Raw genomic sequence first — 16131 nt, forward strand, 5'->3', positions numbered from 1 at the left:
TTTGGCTCGTCCGTTTTGATTTGCTCCGAGCGTACCGCTGCCCCAGTTTGACATACAGTATTAGACTTGTGGATGTTTTTAGACGTCTTTGTATTGGCACCGTTAGTGGAGGGTGTTTACCCCTCTTTGCTGACAAGCAAGGCGTGTGTGTGGCGGGACGAGGTAAAGTGTGGCGGAGCTACAATGTCGACAATATGAATAAGCAAGTGCTTCTGGGTGTGTGCTTTAGTTTTCGCTGGTTAAGACAGGCTATCAAGACAGCTTTTTTACACAAGGTGCATGAAATGTTATAGAATTCAGACAACAGAGACATGTCCGCTTTATAACCAGTCATTTTGGACAGAAAACAAATCAGTTAACATAAATCACATGAACCCTTGCAGCCCTATTCAGTTAATATATAGCAGATCTACAAGATTGAATGGTTATTTCCGGTCTAGAGGAAAAAAATCGCACCGGTATCAAACAAGACACATGTGCATATCTCCTTGTATAGGCTGTTCTGTCCGTACTGTTAGTTAGCTCCATACATGGAGTTCCGTGCTCATTCCGTGCTCCTACATTCGATGCTTCTACAAACAAAGTCAGACGTAGGAGTGGTTAGCACCACTCAAAAATCGCACCTGTGGTATCAAACAGGACACACGTGCATAATCTGCATATATCTCCTTGTATGGGCCGTTCTGTCCGTGACATCAGCTGTGGTGATGTCGTTCTCTGCGTACTTGGTCTTGTGTGACGATAGTCTTCTACTGCATGCGGACATAGGGACATACACACAAAGCCAGATGTAGGAGCAGTTAGCACCAAGTAGTTCCACTTCTTGTTCCAATAGTGGCACAAGTATAGAGCCCTGTTGCGAATTAGCTACTATCATTTCAAGTACTCTACTTAAGTAGAATTTTTAGATACTTTTTCACATTTGTATCACTTATACTCCTACTCCACTTCAGAGGCAAATTATGTAGTTTTTAATTCCAATACAATTATTTGACAACTTATGTTACTAAAATAGTTCCAGGCAGTGGTGGAAAGTAACTAAGTAAATGTACCCAAGTACTTTACTGTACTCTTTTGTGGTATTTTTTGCTTTACTGGAGTTTTTCCAATTTCCAATACTTCTACCCCACTAAATCACAGAGGCAAATATTGAAAAATTTACTCCACTACAATTATTTGACAACTTTAGTTACTAGTTACTTTGTAGATTGTCATTATTATTACAAAATATACTGTACATTCACCTATTCAGCCCAATTTGAACTTTAGGTATTTGAAATGAGCCATTCTACAAGCTCACAAGTCACAACATGTCACATAGTATACATTTTATGTTATGATAATTGTGAAACAGGACATTATGCATAATGAGTACTTTTACTTTTGCTACTGAACTTGTTTTGATGCCATTATTTTTGTACTTTAAAGGCAGGAACACATTGTACGATATGGAAGTGGCCGGGGACTCGTAGGATCGTTAAAGTATTTCACACTATACAAATGTCTTTCTTCAAATCGGCTGTCATAATATCGTTGAGGTTTTCACTACACGATTGATCCCAGAGAAGGGATCACACATTGCAAGACATTACACAGGAGTCATGGCCGAGTTGTAGACAAGACGAGAGCGACCCCTTTGGGTGTTTTTGGCTAAGGGGAGGTATTGGTGTTGGGAGAATGGACATAAGCAGCATGACACTCAAGGATTGGTGAGAGGGTCGGGATGTTTTGTTGTGTGCGCTCACTCACGCAAGTATTCATTTGTATTTTGGGTTTCTCCCTCGAGGCTGCCACCTTGTGGGTCAAAAGTGACGATCCAAAAACACAGATAGAGTGACATCATATAATGATCTCCTCCCCTTTTACCATTCACCCAACACTGTGGGTGTGGCTAACTTCAGCTGGATCAACACCCACCTGACTAACCACGCGTACTTAATGAACTGGTCGGTGTGGCCACACAAAAACCTAATTTTAACTCTTTCTGTACACTTGGAAAAAAATCTTCCTCCTAGTATATTCACAATACCTGATAATCATGTTTTAGGGTGGGGTGGGGTGGGGGGGGGGGGGTGATCATGGCACCCCATTTAAACTGAGGATTATGTCTCTGCCAGAGGTCAACCTGTAGATCCTCCTTTTCTTGTGTCCATGTGTTATTGTGTTGTGCATTTTTTTGTTTTCTGCGTCGTTTTCGTTGGAAACATGCTGCATTGTCTTCTCCCCTGTTTGTTTTGGTTTTGATGCACAACACAACACATGGACCCAACTGGTTCAAACTGATGCTTCTCCCAGTGGTTATGGCAGCCCAGTCGGCGCTCGGGAAGCTCTCGCTAAGCACCGGAATCACGCAATGATCTTGTCGCAGAGCCTTTCACACACAACGAGCGAAACCTCGGCGAGCAAAGCCCGATTTTGCGCCAGATCGAAGGTTTTGTTGGCGAGTGCCAAAAATGGTCGGCGAAAGCATAATCGGAGCAAATATCTTGCTGCGTGCCGTGTACCAGCACTTACACAAGTAAATCTTGATTAGCGGATTTTACTTGTAACAGTGTATTTCTACATTGCAGTATTGATACTTAACTTACTTGTACTTTTTTTTCCACCACTGGGAATTGGAACCCGAGCTCCCCTTGGGTTGGGTCCTTGGGCAAGGCACTTCCTAAATGTACTGTATGAATGGGTGAATGTAATGCACAATGTGTGAATGGGTGAATGTAATGCACATTGTATGAATGGGTGAATGTAATGCACGTTACAATTAGCAAAGTACTTTGCAAATTGTATTGTATTAAGTTAATACAAAACATACTTTGACTGATACATGATGAAGTATCATTATACCCAGCACAGCACATAAAGTAATTTAACTCCACCCCACCTTTACCAACCGCAACATTAACGTGACAAGCAGATTAATTCGTTGCTAATTATAATCCAATAATATGATCGTGAAATGGGCCATTCTGCTTAATGAGCACTTATGTTTGATACTGTATGTATATTTTGATGGAAATGCTTTTGTACAGGGACCTTTACCCATGTAACATTTTGATTGCGGGTTTTTTCAGGGCTTTTACTTACAGAGTACTCTATGAATTATTTTGTCACACCAGGCACATTTCCTCCAACAATAGCTGTCTAATCAGTGGTGTAAAGTAACTAAGTAAATGTACTTAAGTAGAACTTTGAGGTATTTGTACTTTACTTTAGTATTTCCAATTTCCAATAAGGCTTGGTGAGCTAAAGGTTGAGTCACTGCTTTTTGCGGATGACTTGGTCCTGATGGCACCATCGGTCCAAGACCTTCTGGATCAGTTCGCAGCCGAGTGTACAGCGGCCGGAATGAGGATCAGCATCTCAAAGTCTGAGGCCATGGTTCTCAGCAGGGAACCGATGGATTGTGCAGTCCAAGTAGGGAATGAGACATTACCCCAGGTGAAGGAGTTTAAGTATCTCGGGGTCTTGTTCACAAGTGAGAGAAAGGGGAAGACGGAGAAGGAGATCAGCCGGAGAATCGGAGCAGCAGGAGCGGTTTTGCAGTCGCTGAATCGCACTGTTGTGAAGAAAAAAAGAGTTGAGCCGTAAGGCAAAGCTCTCTGTCTTTCGAGCAATCTTCGTTCCCACTCTCACCTATGGTCATGAAGTGTGGGTCATGACCGAAAGTATAAGGTCTCGGGTACAAGCGGCCAAAATGAGTTTTCTCAGAAGGGTGGCTGGTATCTCCCTTAGAGATAGGGTGAGAAGTTCAATCACCCGAGAGAGACTTGGAGTAGAACCGCTGCTCCTTCACTTGGAAAGGAGTCAGCTTAGGTGGTTCGGGCATCTAGTACGGATGCCCCCCGAGCGCCTTCCTAGGAAGGTCCTCGATGCACGTCCCACTGGGAGGAGACCCCGTGGCAGACCAAAGACCAGATGGAAGGATTATATCTCCAGACTGGCCTGGGAACGCCTCGGTATACTCCCAGAGGGAGTGGAGGAAGTTGCGCAGGATAAGGAAATCTGGAAGTCTCAGTTGGAACTGTTACCCCCGCGACTCGATTCCGGATAAGCGGTTGAAGATGGATGGATGTATGGATGGAATACTTGTACTTCTACTCTACATCTCAGATCCAAACTTTTACTCCACTACATTTATTTGAACATATTTACTTTGTAGATTTGGATTATTACAAAACATACATTAAGCACTTCAGCCCTACATAGATTTTGGCCATTTGAAAATAGCCGATCTACAAGCTCACAATGCGTCGCATCTGCTATTTTCAAAAGATGTTTGTACATTTGAAAACATGAAATGGGACATTCTTTGTACTGAGTACATTTACTTTTGGTACTTTAAGTACATTTTGATGACAATACTTTTGTATACTTTCACTCGAGTAAATTTTTTATCCCAGAATTTAACAGGGTATTTCTATATTGCAGTATTGATACTTTTACTTAAGTAAAAAATGTGAGTACTTTTTCCACCACAGTGTCTTTTTCAGTAACCTCCTCCTGCTGTAGGAGTGAATATGCCTAACAAGTGTGCAGGGAGAGCACAAAAACAAACATTTAGTTTCCTCCGTTGTTAGCATGAGCTGCACGAGGATGTTTGCAGTGACAGTTTTGCCAATAAAGGGCACTGGCACTCAGTGGCACTGTTGCGACCGCGAGGCTGGAACCTCTCTCAGCGCTCGGAGCAGATCCTCACGCCGCCGTGCCCTGCCTTACAGCAGCGAAACCGTTGCCAAGGCGATGTTATCGGCCATTATCTGTCATTGGGAGCAACATATCCAGGCTCGGCTATTTCTCCTCCTTGTTTTCTCCGAAGCGGGAGGTGACAAATTGTGCAGGAGTTGCGCTATCGATCAGCATGAATCCCTCTCAACACCCCCCCTACACACAAACACCCCTAGCTCAACTCGTTTTCTGCTCGCTGGTCCTCCCACGGATATCCCACAGGCCTTTGAGAGGGAGCAAGCCAGACGTGACGGAAGGGAAGAGCTTTCTTGTTTGGTGGTGGTTTATGGGGCCTGTCATGGGTAGGGATGGAGTAAGTGAGGATGAGTCTTAAAACTGGGGGGAGTTAAGCCTGGATTATACTTTGCTGTGCGCCGTACATTGCTACACTAAACAATCTACAAGGTCAAATCACAGCTTTGAAGGAATGTGAGCTTGTAGATCTTCCATTTTAGGTGAAATCAGGCATAACTCCAACCCTAACTGCTAAACCTAACTTCTGAGCTAATTGTGAACTCTAAAAAATCTCTTAACTATAGAACAACCATTTCTCCTGTAAAATGTCCTCACAGTCAACTAGTCAAATTATACTATACTTGTGCTGACATTTTAACCTCAGGTAATTACAAGCAATTACAACAAGTATAGTAATAGTATGCACACACACACACACACACACACACACACACACACACACACACACACACACACACACACACACACACACACACACACACAAATGGGGTACTTGGAGCAGTACTTGGTTTGTGTGGCATCGAGGCTGAGAGGCCCATCCGTTAGGAGACAGCAGCCATGCGTCTGCAGTGAAACACTAACTAACTTTCTGTCTCCAACATCGCATCTTGTACTTCAAACACCCCAAAATAGCCTGAATGGACTGTGCCGTCCACCGCTGCTCTGAATCTAAAGAAAAAAAGAAAAGAAAAATAAATGAAAAAGAAAAATGCTGCCGGCCTCCTTCAGAACAACAGTGTCAAGATTCTCTCTCTCTCTCTCTCTCTCTCTCTCTCTCTCTCTCTCTCTCTCTCTCTCTCTCTCTCACACACACACACACACCGGCGTCTCAAAGATGGCCTTCCTCTGGTAACAGAGATATATGAGTCGGGAGATAGAGAGCCAGGGCTCTTAATAAAAATCATCAATTTTATGTCAGAGCCAGCCGGGCTGAAATGTGCAACGGAGTCAACAGCAGAGACTCAGCCCGCTCCCTGCCCCACTCACCCTCCGTTCTCCCCCTTTTATCTCTCTCTACACCACTGTCCTCCTGTCTCCCTCACTTCTTTTTGCCATTAATCCTTCTTCTCTTTCTGTTCTCCCAACCCAGTGTTGATTTTGACTGCACATTTTGATGTAGCTTTAGTCATAGTCTTTTGAATAAAATTCAATTTTGGAAATATTTTAGTCCTCTGAAATGTTTTACTTTTGGTCTAGTTTTAGTCAACTAAATACCTTAAGATTTTAGTCGATTAACTCTAAAATTGATTCAGTCGACTAAAATGTATTTTGGCGGGGCCTTGATGGTGTCGTAATGGCCGAGTTTCTACACTTGGTTGCTGAAAATAGACGATTTACAAGCTCACAACGCGTCGCACCGCGCTCTGACTATTTGCAGAGCGCAACCAAACATAAAGTTACTTGTGTCTACTGCATCTCTTTTCCACTCGTCCCTCCCTAACATTTTAGTCTAGTTTTTATATGTTGACAAAATTGCCAATATATTTAGTTTAGCTTGGTTTGTGATTAGTTTTTATTTAGTTTTTGTCAGTGAAAAAAGGTAGTCGACGAAATCAACACTATCTCAACCCCTTCTGTTTTCTGCCTCTTGTCTTTCTAACCCCCCAACCCCCCCACCTCTGTCTGTCTTTGTGAATTGTGGCGAAAGCATCAGTTTGAGGAATGGCAGAGTGGCGTCGTCACCGCTATCTCCAAAATCGTTTTGTGTCTACTTCTACTTTTTTATTTATCTTTTAGAGCTGACCTCTGAGTTGTACATTTTCGGGGCCATATCGAGTGGCCCGAGGCCCCGCAGCCCTCTCATCCCTTACGCCTGGAAGGAGGCCGCCATTTATCTCCCCCACTTCTCTGGGACGGGTGAACTCCGTAGGTGTTATTGAATTCACACCCTCAATCTCCCCGCTCTCTCCCACTGCTCCTCCTGAGCACTGAAGCCTGCCATGCTAGCAGCAGCTCGGATATCCCTCAAAGTGGATTAGAGCTATTTCCTCGTCAGAGAGAGAGAGAGAGAGAGAGAGAGAGAGAGAGAGAGAGAGAGAGAGAGAGAGAGAGAGAGAGAGAGAGAGAGAGAGAGAGAGAGAGAGAGAGAGAGAGAGGCTGGCCGCTTTATGAAGAAGAAATACAACCACTGAGGGTAAGGCTGGAGACCTGCCTAAATTATTTTCAAAATAAGTCATCGCCGTTTGCAATGTAACATTCAGAGCAAATCCACATGATATGTATACATACGTGCAGGCACAGGCACACATACACACAATATATAAACTCAATAATATACACATACAGTATATATTCAACGTCAAGGATGCAGAAAATGGGGAAATGCGATAACGGAGCTTCGTAAACCCATCCGTCACAGTGGAGCTGCGGAGGTCGGCGGTGCATATCTGTAGGCAGAACTCGTCATGCCCGGGTATGATGGTGCACCTCCACACACCAAGAGAGCATGAAACAGGATTACACCAGCGGGGCACGTGCCAACCGCAAACTGGCAGCTTACACTCAAGGACTGCTGCTTAACTGTTTGCTGACTGCTGTCCACATAATAACACATGCTGACTTTTGAGGGCTTTTTGATGTCTGATTCTGTGGCTTTGATGTTGGATGCATTACATGCTGTATAGTGCAAATAAAACTAGGCGGTAACTAGACTACACTCTGTCGAGGTGCCAATTTGCACCTTGTGCACTCATGGCCATATATGGCCTGCTTGTGTGCCAGCAGAGCGTGCAAGTACTGCGATCGGTGCTGTCTGTATGTATGTGGGTGGGCAAGTTTGCGCCTATTTATATCAGGTTGCACTAGTTGGCGGTGATGTCACCAAGAACGCTGCTCCCTTATTGGCTAAAGGCCCTGCCTTTGTACTGTAGGCCGGGAACAGCCAGCCGAAAACAGACAGCGCAAGTAATAACTTGTGTGCGATTAGCAAATAAGGCGAGAGAAGAATCCTCGATGCTCTGTCACTAAAGTGACGATAATGGAAAGGATATCGATCAGCATGTTTGTAATCATGTCATATTATGTCATATCCACGTTTAAAGACCAATACAGTTAAGATACAGCCATCTCACGTCTAGGCTCCTCAGCGCCCATGGCAGCTAAGCTATTTTCTAGTTTCTAAAAAAAGTGGGCACCATCTGGCATTTTGTCAGCAGTGTGGGGGACGTTCAAAGCAACTGAAAGACTGCATGTCACCTGTGCTAAAGTGGTTCCTCGGAATGATTAGTGGTGGTGGGGGGTCTGTCTTTGTTCCCCGGCGAGCCGGATGCCATTGGCCATTACCATCGCAACACATGTGACTGGCTGCTTGCCACAGCTCTCTCCTGAGGGTAGGTGACGGGCCACCTTGACAGCTAGGCTCCGTTGTGACAAAGTATTGAGAATTGAGGAGTGGAGTGTGATGTGAGTGATACAGCGGCATACAGCCGTTGGGGTGAACACTTTGTAGTCGAGAAATCACCTTCTCCTGTGTCCCTAAACTGCTTAAACCCTATCGTTGTTGTCGGGTGGAAACCTTGCATGTCCAAAACCTTTCGTTTTGTGGAGATCTGCTATTTTTACTAGTTCGACTAGTTCTTGTATGGTGAAGCAGGGCTTTTCTTTACGAAAGACGTACAAATTTGAAACTTGGAGATACGAGGTTTTCTGCCCGACAGTGATACTTTACAGTGATTTGAGCAAGAACATTTACTTTTACATGCAAAAAACATATTTTTTATGAAGAAATGTTTTCAAGAGCGCTATCAGGTCCTCTCCTTCATGGTAAGGGGGGAATTCAAGGGGCTTGAAAATATAATGGTCACATGACCACACATGTGTTCCGTTGCCTAGATACAGGGGGTGTCTCAGTTTACCCGGTGTCTTAAGTTTACCACACTCTTCCCCTCTCACACCCCTCACGACGGGACTATTTTAGCCAAATATTCCCCTATTTTCACGTTTGCCTATTTTGACGTGCTCATGTGGTTAAATAGGTCATACATGTTGTGTTCCAGGGGCCATCGCCATGCCGCCTTGCAGTGGACATTTTTGTCAAAAAACAATGTTTGCCACAGACAAACAAAATTAGTGGACAATAATATGACCAGAAGCACATGAAGAGCTAGCCCTGAATTACCATAACAGGTCTGTAACGCAGAGAGTGTACAAATGGAACCTTACACCTTTCAAGCCTGTCTCGTCTTGTATCTGTGGAGCTCAAAACTGGAAGCGATATTAGGGGTGAAGTCTCCAGCTCGCACCACTTTTTCCCGATCCTAAAATCCACTCCCAGCACATGGGTTCTGTGGCGTGAAATGAGAGGCATCGGTCAGCCGCTAATGCGATCTGCCACAGTCTGTTGGCAGGTGGCATGGTGTCGGGGGTGGCTGGCCCTGATAAGCTCGAGGAGCCGATTGCTTCTCTACAACGCATCAGAAGATGCGTAGTACAAAGGCACATCTTCCCGTCACACTGTTTTTTTTTAAGGCCCCACCCCCAACTGGCATCTCGACTGCCTACTCATCCACTCCTCTGCCTGCACCCTGCCCCTCCCATACAGATTTTTTTTTCTTGCATATTTCTTTTTATGTGCGTTATTCCACAGTTATTTCACATACGTAAGTATTGAGGCCCTCTCTGGTTCCGTCTCAGTCTCACGTCGTCTTCGCACGCCGTAACCCAAGCCGCAGGCGTTAATTCAATCAATTTTGGGCAATTTCTCACACGTCAAGGAGAGAAAGCTAAAAGAAATCCAGGGACAAGACAGAGATTATGTGGCAGACAAACCCAGGATGTGTTTGATGTCACTCACAAAGCCACCTGAGAACTGATAATGCAACGCAGACACTTCAAGTGACACACTTGACTCGATAGTCTCACTTAGTTTCACTAGGCCCTCCAGTTGATTGACATCTCAAGTCAGTTTGCAACGACAAAGCCTCTGCAAAGGGGAAATAAAGAGACATAGATTTGGCACAGCGGCTGACAGACTTATTCTTCTTCAGGATTGAACAAATCGACTCATTTGAAAAGTGCTTACAGTACATGCACGTACTGCTTAGGCAGGACACAAATGCACAACTGGGGGTCAAAAGTAGCTTTGTAAAGGTGAGTTTTCAGAAGGGATTTATAATGGGGCACAGCCTCATGCAAGCCTTATCTTCGTAGGGTATTCAAAAGTTGCAGAGCACTGATTGCAAAAGCCCAGTCACGTTTTGTTTTTAAGCGATGATCCTTAGTGTCAGTAGCAGGTTACATCTTGCAGACCTGGAAACTTCTATTGCTAGTCATTGTTAGGGATCCGGAACTGTATCCAACATTGAGGAACCAGAATCACATTTGGAACCGTTTACGGAACCGCTTTTATCACACTGTCAGAGATTGTATGTACAGTATGTGGACTTCGCGTCTGCTACGATACCGGTGACAATACCGGTGGTTCTCAAACGTTTTAATTACAAGGACCACCATTTACTCCCAGAGTACCTTTAAGGCTCCATTTGGAACCCCCGATCCCTAGGAATCGTGAAAGGGAACCGTTAAAGATAGGGAACGTTAAGAAACCGGAAACATTAAAATCCTAATGGCCTATGTTATGCCTAACATTTCCATCCCATTCTTCATATCCCACATACACTCACAGGTAAGACAGTAAACAACTGAGCCCCCTCCCCTGGCGTGTGTTCAAACGTAGGTGGCAGTGAGGCATGGTTCCTCGGTTACGACCCGTATTGATGAGCATCTACATCCAATATGTTGCTCCATTGATTCTCCATTTATTCCAATTCCGCCGAGACTGTTCCGTCGTGGCGCGCCACCGAAATGTACACAATTAATTTGCGCCTTCCATTAAAACAGAGTCATTAAAAAGCATGCAGCACAACAATTCATAATTAAAAACACCGGCAGAACGGAGACGCAAAACTCTCATTAGCATGGGTGTCGCATGCCGCTTGCTTCCCCGGCTAATTTGGAGTGGTTGTTCTGTAGCCAACGCCATCGTTGATTAATGCAAGGCACGTATACGCATTGGTTTCCAAGGTTGTGCGCCAAGGTGCAATCAACATTATTAACAAAAAAGTGTGTTGTTTTGTCTAATTACAAATGAAACGCTTGGAAAAGGTTGAGGTCATTCAGATGCAAATATCGAGGGGCGAGATGCCTACTGCTCAAATTAACATATATTTTCCTCTGCCAGGATATGTGGCTTCTTATTTGCATCGTTTGCCTTAAACAATATGTATTCTATTGACCAGGGTCCCTAAGGGCTTTGCCTTGCCCTTTGTCCCCTCTTCGCCGGATGTTCTCCTATTGTGTCATGCCCAGGGACACAAGGGTTAAAACATGTTTAACCTTTGTTAAGTGTGGTTTTAAACTCTGACGATAACATGTCTGCTGATAGAAGGATGCAAAACTGGAACATTGAATGTTCAAAGCCCAGCTGGCAGGTATGTAGTAGATACATGAGAGATATCACTGGATTGATCGCTTCAGTCCATTTAAAACTGTCCTGTCCAATTGTCCTTGGGAGTGACAGCAAAACAACCTCTCCCCGGCACCTACTTGCACGCAGACTATGCAGGCCCGCAAATCATGGAGACACATACTCCCTCACACACACATCCACATAATGTGCACGCACACACACACGCGCGGTCGCGCACACACTCAATGATTACAAGTGGTCCCTTGGTTTGGTTTGAATGTCTGCGATGCATAATGACGAATAGGAAACCACCTGCACCCTCCTTTCACCGGTGGATCGTTAAGAAAAAGTATCAGGCATTTGTCAATACCCGCGGCAAGCGCATAGTGTCACATAATGAGACGCAATTGATTAGCTTCGCCCCCTCAGACGAGCGTCTCCACGCCGACGGAAATTGAAATGACACAGCTGAGCTGAGTCATGCGGGCATGATTAATGGTGTTTTTGAGGACAAAATGTGGTGGTATTTACATAATCAACGGGGGCCGAATTAGCTATTTCCACTGCCTATGCTGAGAATATGGAGCACTCCACTCGCATCACGCTGTCAGGTCTGGTTGTAAGGCTTCGTCTCGGGCGCTTGATTTCCAAGGTGATTGTGAGGCCGACAGATAATGAGCGATTGTTTAATTTGAAGTGCATCAAAATTAAACTGACGGCAATTACGGGTAAACAGTGGGAGGGAAAATAGGATTTGGCGTCTTAAACGTGCAGAGCTCTTTGAATGCGCTGTCAGTGCCAAAAAGTTTGAGACGTTCTGTTCCGGAACTATTAGTTCCATCTTGGAATGTTTTCATTGGCTTGTCGCTGAAGGTGTGTGAATGTGCTATCACAGGTCTATGCTGTCAGGCCGTGGACTGGAGTTACCATGTCATTTCAAATGCTCTTTCATCTTGCAGCCTCGCATGCTAAACTATTCACATGGCAGACATCTCATTTTGCAATGGAGCACTGTGCTCCATTGTTGGCTGTGACAAGTGAAACTTTACAACTCTGACCTTTAAAACTTGGATGGTTCCTAATTAGGTAATTACGGCTTTGGTGTGAAGTAGCTCAGCGTGAGTATGTGACTGAATTTGGGTGACAGCGGGGCGGCATTAGATTGCTTCGCAAAGACATGCTGCAGAGCAAGGACACAGTCATACATGGGGGGAAATAAATATTCACCTCCCGTTCGCTTCCATGCTACGCAAGCGAACAGGTAAATGCAACATTTGCTGCCAGTGGCTAACAAGCTAGCAAACTGAATTATGTGTCCATCACCTCCTGCACTGCCCACATTCAGCATGGCAAGATAGGAATTTTTAAAGGTGGGACAAGGTGTGTGGCTACTCTCCAGTGGTTGGGCTCAACCGTCACATTGTAAGCATTTTTTTGTGTCCACCGGGTTGAATGTATGGGTTAGGGTTAGCACGACTATGTTGTCCGTCCGTCCGTCCGTCCGTCCGTCCGTCCGTCCGTCTGTGGGCAGCTAATCTCTGGCACTGTTAGCTTGATGGCAGCAAAACTGTTAATGCACACTCCCTGGATGCCAGGGCAGATCCTCTGCCCCAAACTTTTCACATGGGCCTGTTATAGCACCACGATGGGGTCGATTTGTTCAAAACACATTTTTGGACAGTACTCTCCTACAGATTTTGTCCAAAAATCATGCGAATCGGTACACAGCATCTCTAGTCATTAAACAAAACGGGTCTTTCCGATTTTTCATATTCCATTCTGATTGGCTACAATTCGCTTCCAAAGTTTGCAAGAGTTCTCCGTTTTGAACAAAATGCTTCAAATCATGAACATTAAACACTACAGTGATCCAAAAACAGCAATGGGACAAGCGGGTGGCTTATTAGTCTGCAAACCTGGTCCTGGTCCAACCCCCCTATTGGCACCCCTCCGCACTGGCACAAGGGAGACTCCAAAATACCAAACGCGCAGGCAGTGAAAAACATGCCACTTTGCCTCTGGAAATTGACATTTCACCCATCCACCAAACACTTCATGCAACCTACTGTCCCAAAATTGTAGGTAGACTTTCCCCTACAATCTGGTATTAATTTATGATATATCTTGTCTGCAAAGCTGCCATTTTGGCCTCAGGATGGCGCTAGAAGAAAGGTTATGGCCATGGCCCATGGTTCATGCAAATGGTTGTATTTAATCTCAACAAGTTTCTTAGCTATCAGATTTAATTATTTTGTGTGCGAGTGGTCATGTTGGCCTAATAGTTGCATTAAGAAAAGGGCATTGGGTCACCAAAAAACAAAATAACCTTACAAAGGTGCACAGCAAATTCATAAATGCATTGGAATGCATTTAAAAGATGTCAGGATACAAACTTAAATTAAATAAAAAAAAGTCTGCTTGCCATAAAATACATACCAATTCTATAAAATATCTATGGCTCCATAATGTTGGGGAAATTGGCTTTGGCTGAAAGAAAAGAAAAAGAAAAAAAATAATCACCCATTTAGTTTAGTACACTGGAAGTCTTCGTTTTTTAGTTATTTTTTTTTATCTGTGTGCTCAAAGCATATCACCTGGGACAGTCCATGCCAAATGTGGGTTATGATAATATCCAACTGCATTAGCTATACGGAAATGACCCAGAGCTTTTTGTGTGCGGAGTTCAAACTTTGATTTCTTTCAATAGAAATGTTGTTGCATGCATGGCTGCCTAACTCATACCTTGAAGATTTCTAGCTCAGGGAGTTGAAATAGGGTTCGAAGACTCAAAAAGAAATTCAGGTCCTGCAAGACACCTATTTTTTTTAAGCAGATGGGTCAATGCAACACTCAGTAATGGAGTATTTATCCTTTCATATTGTTTCTAGAGATCTAGTTCACCTAGTAGAGTGGCTGGCTTTAAGTGGCTCATGTAAAAGTGTGAGCGAGCAAAACTTAATTCATTATTGTTGGATTGTTTTAGCAGGGCAACCACACTATAGTACTTGTCTGACTTTATTCCATTCATCCACCCATCTTTCTTTCTTTCTTTCCCCTCCTAGATAAACTTTATTTTGCCGTGCTTCTCCTCCCACAGTTTTGGTGGCCATATGTCAAATCAACCGGCTTCATCTGGAATCGATTCCTTGCATTTTGCTAAGAGATACGTTATATAGTTTAATTTGTATAAATGTATTTGTTATATAAATTCATTTTCTCCATTGACTTGACTAAAATTTTAACTTTTCCCAATTATGGAGATGTCTGACATCATAGACCACATGAGACTGACACAGTATGTCCATATAGGGGCATTCCAAGATATGGGCTTAATATTGATGACATCATGGATCTCCGTATATGGGCATGAAAGGGACAAGGACGGAATGGTTAGCACCGCTCAAACAGGGACAAGGACTGACTGATACAGAGATATTTGCAAGTGTGACTCGCCTCAAGGCAACCACACTTGCAATTTCCAATTGCATCTTTCTAGTTTGGTTTTGTTTTGTTCATTTTATAGCAGGCTCACCTTGGCAACTAGCTGAAGAGATTGAATATTCTCGTCTAATTAAGCCACTTTGTTGTCTAAATAGGCAATAATTCAAACGGAACTGTGAGCCCCACCACATACAGCATGGAGCTTTGACAGCCGTTACACTGGGTGAAAAGAGAGATTATCTGACATATACTGGTAGAGTATATGACAGTTTATTTACAGGTATACTGGGCATATACCGACATTATTGGGTATATACTTTTTGAGGGATATTCTGGAATATTCCTCTGTATTCAGTGATAATAGGTGATATACTGCCCCCAGCTAGACAAAGGCACACCAGGGGGTCTGGTTCATTCCTTTGACCTACAAATTGACTATTTGTTTAAAGAAAGGGGAGGAGGGCAAACAGCCCCCCTCCCAAAAAGACACATTTTAGTTTACCTTGGATATCCCAAGTATAAAGGGCTTAATTTGCCTTAACTCACATTTTCAAGTAATTACAATGTTGTAAAAAGTAGAAACTTGCAATCTCATGTACTATAATGACATTCAATGATGACTAATTAGAAACAGTTGTATAAATACATTTGACCTTATACGCTGTACTTAGTCCGTTCTTTCCCCCCTCTACAACAAACCTCTTTGCTGAAAATTGCCGATCTACAAGCTCACAATGTGTTGCATCATGACGCATTGTGAGCTTGTAGATCGGCTATTTATTTCAAAGTCTACTGTACATAAAACAGACGCTGTTTCTGACCTGGGTTCAGACAACAGTTGACGCTTTTAAAAGGGGACTTAAGACATTTCTTTTTAATAAGGCATTTGCCTAGATGGTCCTTTTGGATGCCCTGTGTGCTTTTAATTCTTCTTTTTTTTCACTTAATGTTCTTTTAAATCTTCCTTGAGATGTGTCTAATATGTGCACTGTTCTTAATTCATGGAATTAACAATTTTTACCATGTTAGTTCTTTTTTTTATAAATCTTTTGCTGGCTTTGTTTTGCCATTTTAATGTAGCACTTTGAGATTTGTTTCAAATATAAAGTATGTTACAAATAAAATGTATTATTATTATTATTATTATTATTAACACCATGACAAGTACAGTAGCTCAGACCAGGCTTCCTTTATTCTGTCTTAACCAATCACTTGACTTATCAGTGTGAAAATGTGACCAATCAGGTTTCTTGCCACCACCTTTGAATTCTAAGTGCCTCACAGTCTGGCTCTCTGGCACAGTA

Source organism: Nannobrachium achirus (assembly GCF_963921795.1).
Source record: "Nannobrachium achirus genome assembly, chromosome: 23".
NCBI lineage: Eukaryota > Metazoa > Chordata > Actinopteri > Myctophiformes > Myctophidae > Nannobrachium > Nannobrachium achirus.